Here is a 12,461-nt window from a genome sequence, read left to right as displayed (position 1 = left end):
TCACAATCTATGTTGGGTTACCATCACTCTCAATTTTTGTATTGGACATAATCCATCCCCCTTCGATGTATAAATATTTTTCACTATACAGCTGTATCACAAATAATACATTGACCAAGACGTCTCTCAGTCAGTATCTCATATATATTATCAAATAATCATCCATGATATATTATCATAGGTTTGCTTAAATAAATTCTAAGCCACAACACCCCCACATCGGAGGAAATTAAATCTACATTTAGATTTATTATACAGGTCTACTTGAAAATACTTTCAAGCGACAACACCCCACATTGGGTAAATATAAATTCATGTGTGAATTTTATGCAGGTCTGCTTGAATTATTTTTCAAGTGACGACACCCCACATTGGGAAAAATAAATCCACACATAGATAAATTAAACATCATTGTATTATTTTAATACAATGAATAATTCACAATATATGTCACCAATATTTTATAGTGTATCTCATTATATATCTCATGAGTTTATCAAGTGCCATAACAAATATATTCAGGTCTGCTTAAATTAAGCGACAACATCTTTATTGCACTTATTTCACTCGTGCATATCATATATGTATCTCTATAAGTTTCTCAAATTTTTTTTTTCTTTCAATAATATATTAAATAATATTTCACAATCAAACAATATTCTCAAATATATATTCTCATGCATACAAAGCATATATACACACGTCACTAAATTCTCCCAATCATAAATATATTATATGCGCCTACAATAAATATAGTTAAGAAAATTTCACACAAATTGAAGTATATATCACAAAAAATTTATACTAACAAAATTCTCATGCTTCTGCAAATATCACTCAAACACTTAGTCACATAAAGTTCATTCATACACAGTTAGTCACATATATATAAAGCTCATTCATAGACATTGGTTTTACATAATACATATAAACCGAAATGCAATGAGGTTCTAAACCAAATCTCTATTAGTTGAAGAACAATATAAGAATTCAATCATTGTGTATGAGATATCAATAATCATGTTATTAAACTCAATATAAAACCCTCACACTTGTGTCCAAGTTTGCTTATCGACAAAAAATAGATTAATTGTCATAGCAAGAATAAATGACAAATGATAAAGAGATTGTAACTATACACGTAGCAGTAAGGACACCAGAAAATAAATACATAATTCAGTAAGTATCCAACAACAAATATTATTATTGGATTCAAGACAAGTTTATTATGAAGATTCAATAACTGATTCATGCCATTATAACCTATCACCTTTCTATTTTTCCAGAAGCATATTAACTACCATCATGGTCTCAAAATAATTAAGCATGATAGTAACAATAAAACAATTCAGTTACAATAGCTCCTCAAAACAGATTTTTCATCCACAACAAATATTTCTCAAAGCAATAGGAACACAACAACAACCTTAATACAAGATTTTAATCATAAAGGTAAACATAGTATTCTCATCAAAAGGAAACAAAGATTGTCATTTTCAATTATACCATATAATCACTATATTTCTAGATAAATTCAACTATTTTCACATGTTGCATATAAGTAATCTAAACTCATATCCATTTTTCACAAATTAGTTGTAAGATAATATATCAAGCAAAATTTCTCAACAACTATGAAATAATCAAATCAAATTTTAAAAATATTATTTTAACTAAAAATTTGATACACGTATCCACCAATTTAAAAAAGGCATAATTTGCATCCAATATATTAGGTACACATACTGTGATAATAAACACAAAGAAATCTTCTATTAACCACAAAGATAGTAAGGTTATAGATAGAACCTGGATGAAATATTTATAGTACATTCTTCAGCAACTTACACGCCATTCCCGTCTTTCAAAATCAACAACATTTATAGATACTTATTAGTCATTTCCATGTACACCAAGTTCACTAATTAAACTCCTGGTCATCAAAATAATCACAACCGATCAGTGCTAGTAGTTTCTCATTCAAAGATATAAAGAATTCTGAAATTAGAATTAATAACAAGTATTCTTTACAATAATAATTCTATGCCGAAATACCCTTAAGATTGTAGGAAAAATTAGACATAGAATTATTATAAGTAATAAATAGAACACAAATATAAGCACAAATATATACGACTCTTCATCAAATTAAATAGAGAATAAAAAACTTATCGAATTTGACTGAGGCGTGCAAAATGCACTGGGCTTAAGAGTATTTCACCACCTCGGATAGGTTACCCGATGAAGTAGGTCTCATAGCTAGTACTCTACAGGATACAACAGTCACATCTTGCTAGCACCGCACGTGAATTAGCAAGGTCTCATGAACCACTTTTGGATACTCATGGGAACCTCTGTAATTACAGCCCACGTAAATATATATGCTCTATGTTACACATGAAAAAATGCTCCTCATTAAGTGGAAAAGAAAACCGACAATTAAGGGAAATAACTAAGAGTAAAAGCAATTTATTCAAGCTTGCAACGGTAATGGAACAATGAATTAGAAAAATAAAAACGTGTATGGGACTTGGTCAAATGAAAACTGCTTAATTATAATAATTAACAAAAATAATAATACTTTAAAATAAATTAATTAAATATAATTCCTACAATTAAGCTTAACGAGTTTTGTCAATAATACCACCATTAAAATATGATATCTCATTGGTTCAAAACACTCTTATGCATCTCTCAAATGAGGTAGGTCACATTAATTTTCATAGAATACAAAGTGAATTTGGATAGGAGTTTCTATGATTATGATAAACCAAAATATTAACACACCTTTTATTAGTGTTTATTTTATACCAACAATCATCCCATAAAATCTAATCTTTTTAGATAATTAATTTAGATACAAGAATTGATAATCAACACTAGTATCTATGGGCTTCGATACTCTTTATTACATGATAGAAACTGTGCACACACGGTCTATTATTAAGCCATGAAACAATGAGAGGAACATCATGGTAATGCATATCTTGATATGCATATTGTTGTCTCTTGGAATTATACGGCAACAAAGAAGGACTATGCTATGTTTGTGATCCTGTTGAAGTGGTGGATATTCAAATATTATTGTTAGTGATGATAGCATGACTCCCATTGTTGCTAATGACATGGAGATATTAAAGAATTTGAAGGATACAATTGTTATAGACACAAAGCATAGGATATATACATAATAGAAAGAGACAACAACAACCAAGGCCGTCTTAATTATATTGGAGGCCTTGCTTAAACACTAAAATCAAAGCCCTAATAAAAATGCAATTTTTTTTAAAAAAAGAATTATCCCATATTTAAATTGTAAATAACATCAAACTTAGTCATCCTTATAAATTAAGTGAAATTAGTTTATACTAGAGTAACTAACTAACTTGTGTTGAGCTTCATTAACCACTAATTATTCTAATATTAAAAATAGGACCCCTAATAAAAAGAAACACCAAAAATTAAAAAGAATAAGTGCAAAATAGATCTCAAGTATATTGGTCCTTTTTGCTTAAAAAAAGTGTATTGGTCCTTCCTATCTTTATATATTTTTGGGGAAAAATAAGTAACAAACTAATACTAGCATGCATGATTAAACTTAAAACAATTGAAAGAAATACTAATTATTTAAGGGGATTAATTTGTGTTAATACAAACAAATGACAAGAAATTGAATGCATATAGTAGTTTTCTATTAAAAAAAAGTAGTTTTCTACATTTAGTATAGAACTCTGAAATGCGTATTAATTTTTAATTTTATAAAAGCATTGTAATTGCTTAATAATGATGTATGTAATTGAGAATTTTGTACCAGGTTCAAATTTCGTGTTTTACAATTTTTATGTTTTATTTTAGATTGACAAAAACTAAAATTATTAAGAAAAACACAAACGGTTGTGAATGAATCTTGGACCACACACCTAAATGCATTATGTTTTACAACTGAACCATTGCAAGATGCCGATTAATTTTTATATATAACTAACAATTTTAATCCTTATATTAAAAAATAATAAAAATATTTGAGGCCATCAAAATTTTGAGGCCGGGTTCCTTAGCTCAAGTTGCACTTGCTAAGAGTCGGGCCTTACGACAACTACTAAAGATTTACAAAACTGTTCTATCACAAATGAAGAACTTTTTATAAAAGTTACCACTAAGGCAAAGAAGAAAAAATATGTCGAAGGACCTATGTTACATAATGCTTGATCAATTTTTAATTTATTTTTACATTAATTTTTCTTTCTTGGGTTAAATTTTTGCCCCTCTATTCTTTTTCTACCTTTTATCTTCAATAAATTTTTAGATTTCAAAAAGGTGAACTCATTAATAGTATTTTTTTTATTATTGATAAACTCACATATGTAATGAAATGAACCATACAATTTTCACCTTTAAACAAGTAAGTTTTTACGAGAAAATCAAAGTAAAAAGACTTTAAACAAGTAAAAAGGCGTTTTTCATCACAAGAAATGAGAAGGAAATTATGAGATATAAAGGTAAATCAAACTCACCATTTTTTATGGTCAATGGAAAATATAGAAAAACTTATAGTATATGATTTTATTATTATTATTATTCCTTCTTCCACATAAATTTTTATTGAAGAACGTATTGAACAAGTTACACAGTAAGAGTACTATTCTCTTCACAAAGCTGTGTTCCTTCTATGACTTTGTCAGGATTCCAAGGAAAGCATTCAGTATCATCACCCTTTAACTTACACGGTCCTGATTTATCTATTTTCCAACGACATTCTCCTTTGCAATCTTTGTCATCTCGTGCTTCAACATAAATGTCAAAGCGTTTAAGTTCATTCATCCAAGAAAATCCACAAAAGTATAATTTTGCTTCTATAAATATTATAGGCCTAAATGAAAAGTTGTAAGTTTCTCCAAAATTTAGTTTATGCAGCCCAAGATCAGTATCTTTATCTTTACAGTGAACACTAAGCTGTGCATCAGTTATGTTGCTGGTGATGTAAACAAATACTCTTTTTTTATGAAAAAAGTTACTTTCACCTTCCTGAAACTGCAAAGCAACAAGAATTGTTAGAAATATAGAAACTGACAACACAATTTTGGAGATTGAAATCATCATACTTGCGGAATATGTTAAGTGATGCACTCACAATGAAACATATTATCTAGTTGTTGTTATATATATATACTATTGGACTTAGTGAAAGAAATTTTTTTATATATATATTTTTTTAATTTAGTCATTACAAATATTAATTAATATATAATATAATTTTTTTAAATTAACGTAATATTGAATTAGTCGTTATTACTATATGTAGATATTGTAATAAAAAAACTTTTAATTAATAATTTTTTTGTTACAATTTTTAAATATCAAATAATTTTATGGTCAATCATTGGTATATGTAGTATTTATTATAGTATTCTGTATATTTAATGTTTTAAATATTTTTGTCAAAAAATGTTTTACACTATTACTACATATGTTTAGTTTCATTTTGACCAAATCTATTTTGTCAACCTCTGATTCATTCGAAAATTAATTTATTAAGTGTTTTTAAAGTTATCACACCAGATTTTAGTTTTATGTTGACCAAAACTTTTTAGTCAACCTTCCTTAAAAAAAAGAAACTTTTTTGTCAACCTCTTTTTTTTCTGGTCAAGCTTTTAATGATTTTTCTTATAAATATATTAGTTAAATAATTAAATTCAAAACATTATTCTAAATTAATTGATATTAATTCATTTGACATTTAATGTATCAATTTTATTTTTACAAATATATAAAAAAAAATTAGGCTTAAAATATCACTTTGGTCCCTTAACTTATTTTAACAGTTCAGTGTGATCCGTTGACTTTAAAATCATACAATTTGGTCTCTTAACTTATGCAAATTCATGCAACTAAGTCCATTAATTTATGAAATATACTATCATATCCATCTATTGAGGAACCAAGGTGCATTAACACACACAAGTTGAGTTAGCTTACATTAACTTATGACAATTAAATCTAATTAAATGTAAATCTTGAATTGCATATAACTTTTTTTTTTGCAAACATGATAAGTGCAAAACATCATTGTGAAATTTAGAAATCCCGATCAGGTTGACATCCATATACCTCACCAATCATTTGCAACACCTGATGGTCGGATTAAGAAAATGTACTAAATCATTTATCAAGTAATAAAGTGATATGTAAAGTATCGTATCCACAGTGATTGTCATTTCAACCAAACAATTCACGTTACTTATTTGAGAACAAAATAAAATAAAAGAGATCAGGGTTTAGAGTTTTGCAAAGTTAATATGTTTGTAACAGAGCAAAGTTTACCTGTTTTGATTGTAGAATGTTAGCGACGGTTAGGATTCTTCCAATCCCCTCTACTTGGTTGTTGGAATTATTTAACAGTCAAGTCTTATTCATGTTATTTATCGTTATCTATCTAAGTGATGGGTTCGAGGGGTTTTACTACCTATCGACTCTCAAGTTGCACCTCCTGGTCACACGGTGATCATTACGTGTGAGGTCTTACTCTCTTAGAGATATGGCCTCATTCCCCTCTAACTTTTCGAGTTGCACCTGCTGATCACACGGAAGTACGTGTGGGGTCTTACTCTCTCATAGGTAATTGAAACATAGACTTAAATTGGCTTTCCTAAATTCCCATAAGTGAATTCCCGATCTTCCTAAAGGTCTGCCCATCTATGAATCTTAGAAACACATAATACACTCTCCCTCTCGATAGTTCTACAAATAGGAAGCCCTATCAACGTCTACCTTACCGAGGTGAAATAAGAGCGGAGTTACATGGCTGATTTAAGTTGTGAAGTCACCTATTTCCTTAAGTACTCAACTAGTTACTTCATGATTTTAGCAGATATACATCAATATTACGTATGTCACCTCCCTAAGTACTTACTTTCAGGGTTTGCTCGCTTTCGACATCTTTCCCTAGTTACTAATTAATTACTTCCTAATCTGACAGATATACATCAATATTAGGTAATGTCACCTCCCTAAGTGCCTAAGTTAGGGTTATGCTTCAGAGGAGAAAAATCTTACGCAACAACAGTAAAACCAATAACATAATAAATAAATAAATAAATAAACACCTTAAATTAAATAAATTATCCAACAACCAGAACAGAGGTTCATCTTAGAACCTTAGCCTACAAATATTTAGTAACTCATGGTAACTAAAGACAAATTACAAAAGAAATAAAACATACCATTGAAAAACCTTGAGTGAGGAGAGAGACTCCTTCCTTGAAGCTCCTAGTGCTTGCTTTCCTCTTGAACCACTTCGTTCTGAATGAGAAATTGTGAATAAGGAATGCGGTATTTATAGGGAGAGTTTCCACCTGAACTTGAGATAAAATATCGGGCATTTCGCAACAAAAACACACAAAACAACGCCTTGGCCCGCAAGGAACAGGCGAAAGAAGCCAAGAATCATGTGACATGCGCCTCGAACCATGCGACAAGCGCATATGTGTGTTATTTTTTGCGCCAAGCGCCTCAACATGTGCCTAGGCGCATGTGAGTGTTGTTTGGGCCCCATAACGCCTATTTCTTCTTCTTTTTGGATGTTTTCTTCCATATAAGATGTCTTGGAACTTGGGATCAGAATTCCTCCCTCTGTAATGTCTTCTAAGGCCTCTTGAATCTTCATTCTTCATCTTCCCAAGGTTTTCACAAAACTTCAGATGTCTTGCTTTGCTAATTTGCATGATTTCTTCGTGAATTATAACAAAACACCCTAAAATTGCTATGTTTATGGAAGAATAAAATTACAGACTCAAATATAGAAAATCTTACAAATGTCCCGAAATCATAAGCAATTGCTTTAATAATCCTCTATTCTGGATGTAAAACATTTTCAAATTGACCGAAAAACATGTTAAGAATAATATCAGATGACCTGTCATCAACGCCTATCTTAAAATAAAAGAAAAATACAAGTTGGGGACCAAACCAAAGCCTAACAAAAGAAAAAGACTAATAAAAATGGTAGTTTGGTATGTAGTTTCTCCTTTAGTTTGGTTTTGATGATGTTTTTGTTGTTGTTGTTGTTGTTGTTGTTGTTGTATTTATTTTGCTTACTATTGATTGCTTAACATGTAAAAGAACCCTAGCTAATCTATGTCTTGAAATCATCTACATTAGCCATTCTTAAGTTTAGGTGTTTCTTTCTATTCAAGTTTTCTCAAGTTTTTATGTTTAAAAACACTTGATTTGATTCAAATTATATCTTGGAAATTATGAATCGAATCATTCTCTGCCTCAGGTGTTTAGTTTAAGTGTTTTAAATCGACTCAATATGATTTTGAATTGATTCATTCAATGTCTTGGGTCTTTAGCCTCTCTCACTTGAATCATATCAAAGTTCTTTGAATTAGATCAATCTTCGTCTAGAAACCATGATTCGATTCAAAAGCTTAAATATACATTATTAAATCGATTCATTCTTTATCTGGAATTGGTTTGAATCGATTCGATGTTCTTGACCTTCATGTCAATGTTCATAGCATTCTGATTTCTGATTTTACACTAATTGAATCGATTTATGCTTCACATTATTTGATTCAAGCTCCTGCTTTTAGTGTTATTTTGAGGCAAACTTTCTTCTTTCATTCACCCTCATATATACCTCACACATTCATTTTGTCACTCATAGAATCAATTAGCAAAAACACTCTAAAGTCTCCAACCTCTCCTTTTTCTACAACCTTCTCTAGATTAAACACTTTTTCAAAGAACTCCTATAGGATTTGAGATCTAGATTGTTAGAGTGCTTATGTTACTTATAAGTTTGATTTCTTTCAAGGATCTTGGTGGTGCATCAATGAACTAAAACAAAAGGAGGTGCTTTTCACCACCGAAGGTAATTTCGGGGGTTGTTTCTCAAACATTCAAGGGGATCGAAGCATAGGCATAACAAAGACGATTTCTCAGAGTGGAAGATCAAAGGATTGCATGCAAACTTAAGATTTGATGACCTTGTGGCTGTCTGATTTCAAGAGAGGTTGAAGATTGGATTTAGTGTGATTTCTTAGATAGAAGATTAGGAATCAAAAGAATCTCTGCAATCATACACTTGTAAACATTTTCATCATAGTGGAAGCCTGTAGAAGTGAAATTTTTATTTCTACAAAGAGAGGATGTAGCCCTAGCGAGGACAAAAAAGGGAAACCTTTATAAATCTCGATGTTCTTTTTTCGCTTACTCTTTCAATTTCAACAAATCAATTTTTGATATATGTTCACTATGAATTAGGTTAATCGGTAGTTGTAGTGTGATTGAATAAATTCTAAAACCTTTTTCAAAAGTTTGATGATTCAATCACCTTCATAGTATAGATTACGCCCCGTCCCTCTAGCTTCCTTTTGTTACCGTCATATCGGCCAACATAAATCACTCCTAATAAAATTAGAACACCAAATTCATTCCCTTCTCTATATAAATGAGAGTATTTTAAATGGAGAAAACCAGAGAAAAAGTGTACAGTGATGTCATTTGTCATTTGTTCCGTAAGCTCGAAGGAACTATATTTGTGTTAGAGAAGGCTAATATTGCAAATTTAAATTCATTTCAATCCATAATTTGGTCCACCTTTTTTGTTTATCATGTTTTATTGCATTAATTATTGCCATAAATTCAGTATAAAGGGCATTGTTTAGGTTAATGTTCAGAAAGAATATATAAACAAAAGTTTTTTTGAAAAAGAATATATAAACAAAAGTTGCTCTAGAGTCTCTGAATATTGCGTCACAAGCAGTTATTGAAGGATTTCCTATTGCATATTTATGTGTATTTGCCTTGATCTACCCAACAACAGGTAATATATCCAATTTACTTGTATGATACTTTTGGAGAAAGAATTGTTGTTAGAGACTGAAGCCACAATGATAGAAATTGTTGTTAATTTGGTGATATATCTGTCTTGACCTGATATGGTTCCTGCAAGTCCAGATAACCCAGAAAGCATGCATGATTGCTAAGAGGATTAGATCATGTATTTGGTTGCTCCATGTAAGGTTGTAGAAACTGAGGACATACAGGGTATAAGCTCTACCAATTCTTACGCCTATCAATTTTTCTAAGTGTGCGTTTGATTTCCGAAATAGTATGGACTGGACAGAACATCACAAGACAGAACACTGTAGGACAAAGGTATTAAATATTTTTTGGTCTTATACGATATTTAGCAGACAAAAAGTTATTTTTGTATTTTTAACAACACGCTCTTAGAGCATCTCCAATGGTGAACACCACCTAAAAGTATTTTATGGGTCCCATCGAAGCCACGTCATCTTGAAGTAACTCATTTATTTTCGGGTTAAATATGTTTTTAGTTTCCTATAAATATACTAACTTTTCGTTTTAGTCTCTCTAAAAAACTTCTTCAACTTTTTGTCCCTCCTTTTAAATAAACTCATATGTTTTTTTTTGACAAGTAGTAAACTCATATGTATAATTCATATTTTTGAATAAAATTTGGCAGAAAAGAATATAATATTATAATAATTTCTAAAAAAAATTAGAATTTTTTAACAAAACATGAAGTAAATATGAATTATATATTTTTGGCGGTTAAAATTCATATTTAATTCATGTTTTGTTAAAAAAAAATTAATTTTTCGGTGAGAATTTTTTAAAAAATTATACACATTTCTGCACAATTTTATCTTAAAAATAGAGATCAAAAGTTGTGATTGAAAATTTTATAAAGACTAAAAGTCAAAGAATTTTTTTAGAGAGATTAAAACAAAAATTTAATATATTTATAAAGATAAAAAAGATATTTAACCCTTTATTTTTTTCTTCAACGGTGCAACTCTAAAATACTCAGCAGGTCCCACAATTTTAACTCACATATTAATATTTTATTCAAGGGTAGTGATACATAGACCACCTTAGGTGACATATACCATTTGTACACCCACATACAATTGTGACACGTGTCCATATGGTCTCCACACACAAAAATCTCATATTTTTTGTCTCTCACACACTCTCACATGAGAGTGATACAATGTGTGTATAGAAAAAATGGTGTCCATGAAACATTATCGATAATTCAATGTGTCGTTGAACATGTCACAAAAGTAACACAAATGTTGTTTTTTATTCAAAGTACCCTTGAAGTTCCGTCACTCCTTTACCATGTTCCCGAGTTTGGCAATGGTATTGTCCTTCATCATGTTTTAACTTTTTCCAAAAACTTTGTGAAATAAAATAATTAAAAAGAAATTACCATTTCAATTGTTGGAGTATATTGTGAGATTAGTGAGATTTATTCTAGAGTTTTGGATGAATTGTATGAATATTTAATAAATATAGTTGATTTGTTTAAATAATTAGAAAGTGTAAAGTAGTTTAATATATTGAGTGAGACCCATTTATACCATCCAATTGAGTGACATGGATGTGAATGCTTTAAGAACCCATTTATCACAGTTTTTTTTTGAAAAAAATCATTTTTTTAAAAAATAATCATTTATAAGCATATTGCATCTGTTTATTATAGGTTTTTTTTTTCTTCATAAAAATAGATCACACAATAGTTAGTTTTAAATGTGAAGTTGCTACAAATAATTTATCAAAAAACAGTTCTTTTAAAGGAAAGAGAAAATACGATAGAGATATTTTGAAGAGGCACCGGTGCAAATGGATCAAAAATTAAAGACTAACCGTACAAGTAACATAATTGATCAATTTGAGAAAATAACTTTATTATCTATCAAAAAATGGGATTTGAATCCTCTAAAATAAGTGAAATATAAAGTAAAAAAATTATCGATTATTATTTTAACAAACTCATGATTTATTATAATATACATACAATATATATTTTAATTTATTAATTAATGATTGATATTATTCAATTTAGGCTATAAAGTGAGTTGATCACTCTAAAAGAGTCAATTCTTTAATAACGGGTCAAATTTAAATGACTGTAGACATATTTTTACCTATACTAAAATATTAATTTTTTAGTTATACCAATATACATACAATATATATTTTAATTTATTAATTAATGATTGATATTATTCAATTTAGGCTATAAAGTGAGTTGATCACTCTAAAAGAGTCAATTCTTTAATAACGGGTCAAATTTAAATGACCGTAGACATATTTTTACATATACTAAAATATTAATTTTTTAGTTATACCTATACTAAAATATAAAATTGGATATTACACAGTTATAAGACATGTGAATACGTTGTTGTATATTAAACTCATATTAAAATCTATTATTTTAACTTTCATGTATTTATATTCATATCTTTGGTAAGAATAATAGTAAAAAAAACAAATACTAGTGTTTTTCCTCAAATTATTGTTTTATTATAAGTTATACCCACCGACTTAGGATACTCATAGTACTGTATATTTGTCACTACTCAGAGTTTTAAAAATAGAAGTCAACTCAGTTGATGTTTTAGTCTTTCTTTTTCGGC

The sequence above is a fragment of the Medicago sativa genome, chromosome 1, assembly GCF_051527215.1.
Source record: "Medicago sativa cultivar Bolivia chromosome 1, Bolivia_mono, whole genome shotgun sequence".
NCBI classification, from domain to species: Eukaryota; Viridiplantae; Streptophyta; class Magnoliopsida; order Fabales; family Fabaceae; genus Medicago; species Medicago sativa.
The sequence above is the reverse complement of the archived record's forward strand: the minus strand, read 5'-3'. Positions refer to the sequence as shown.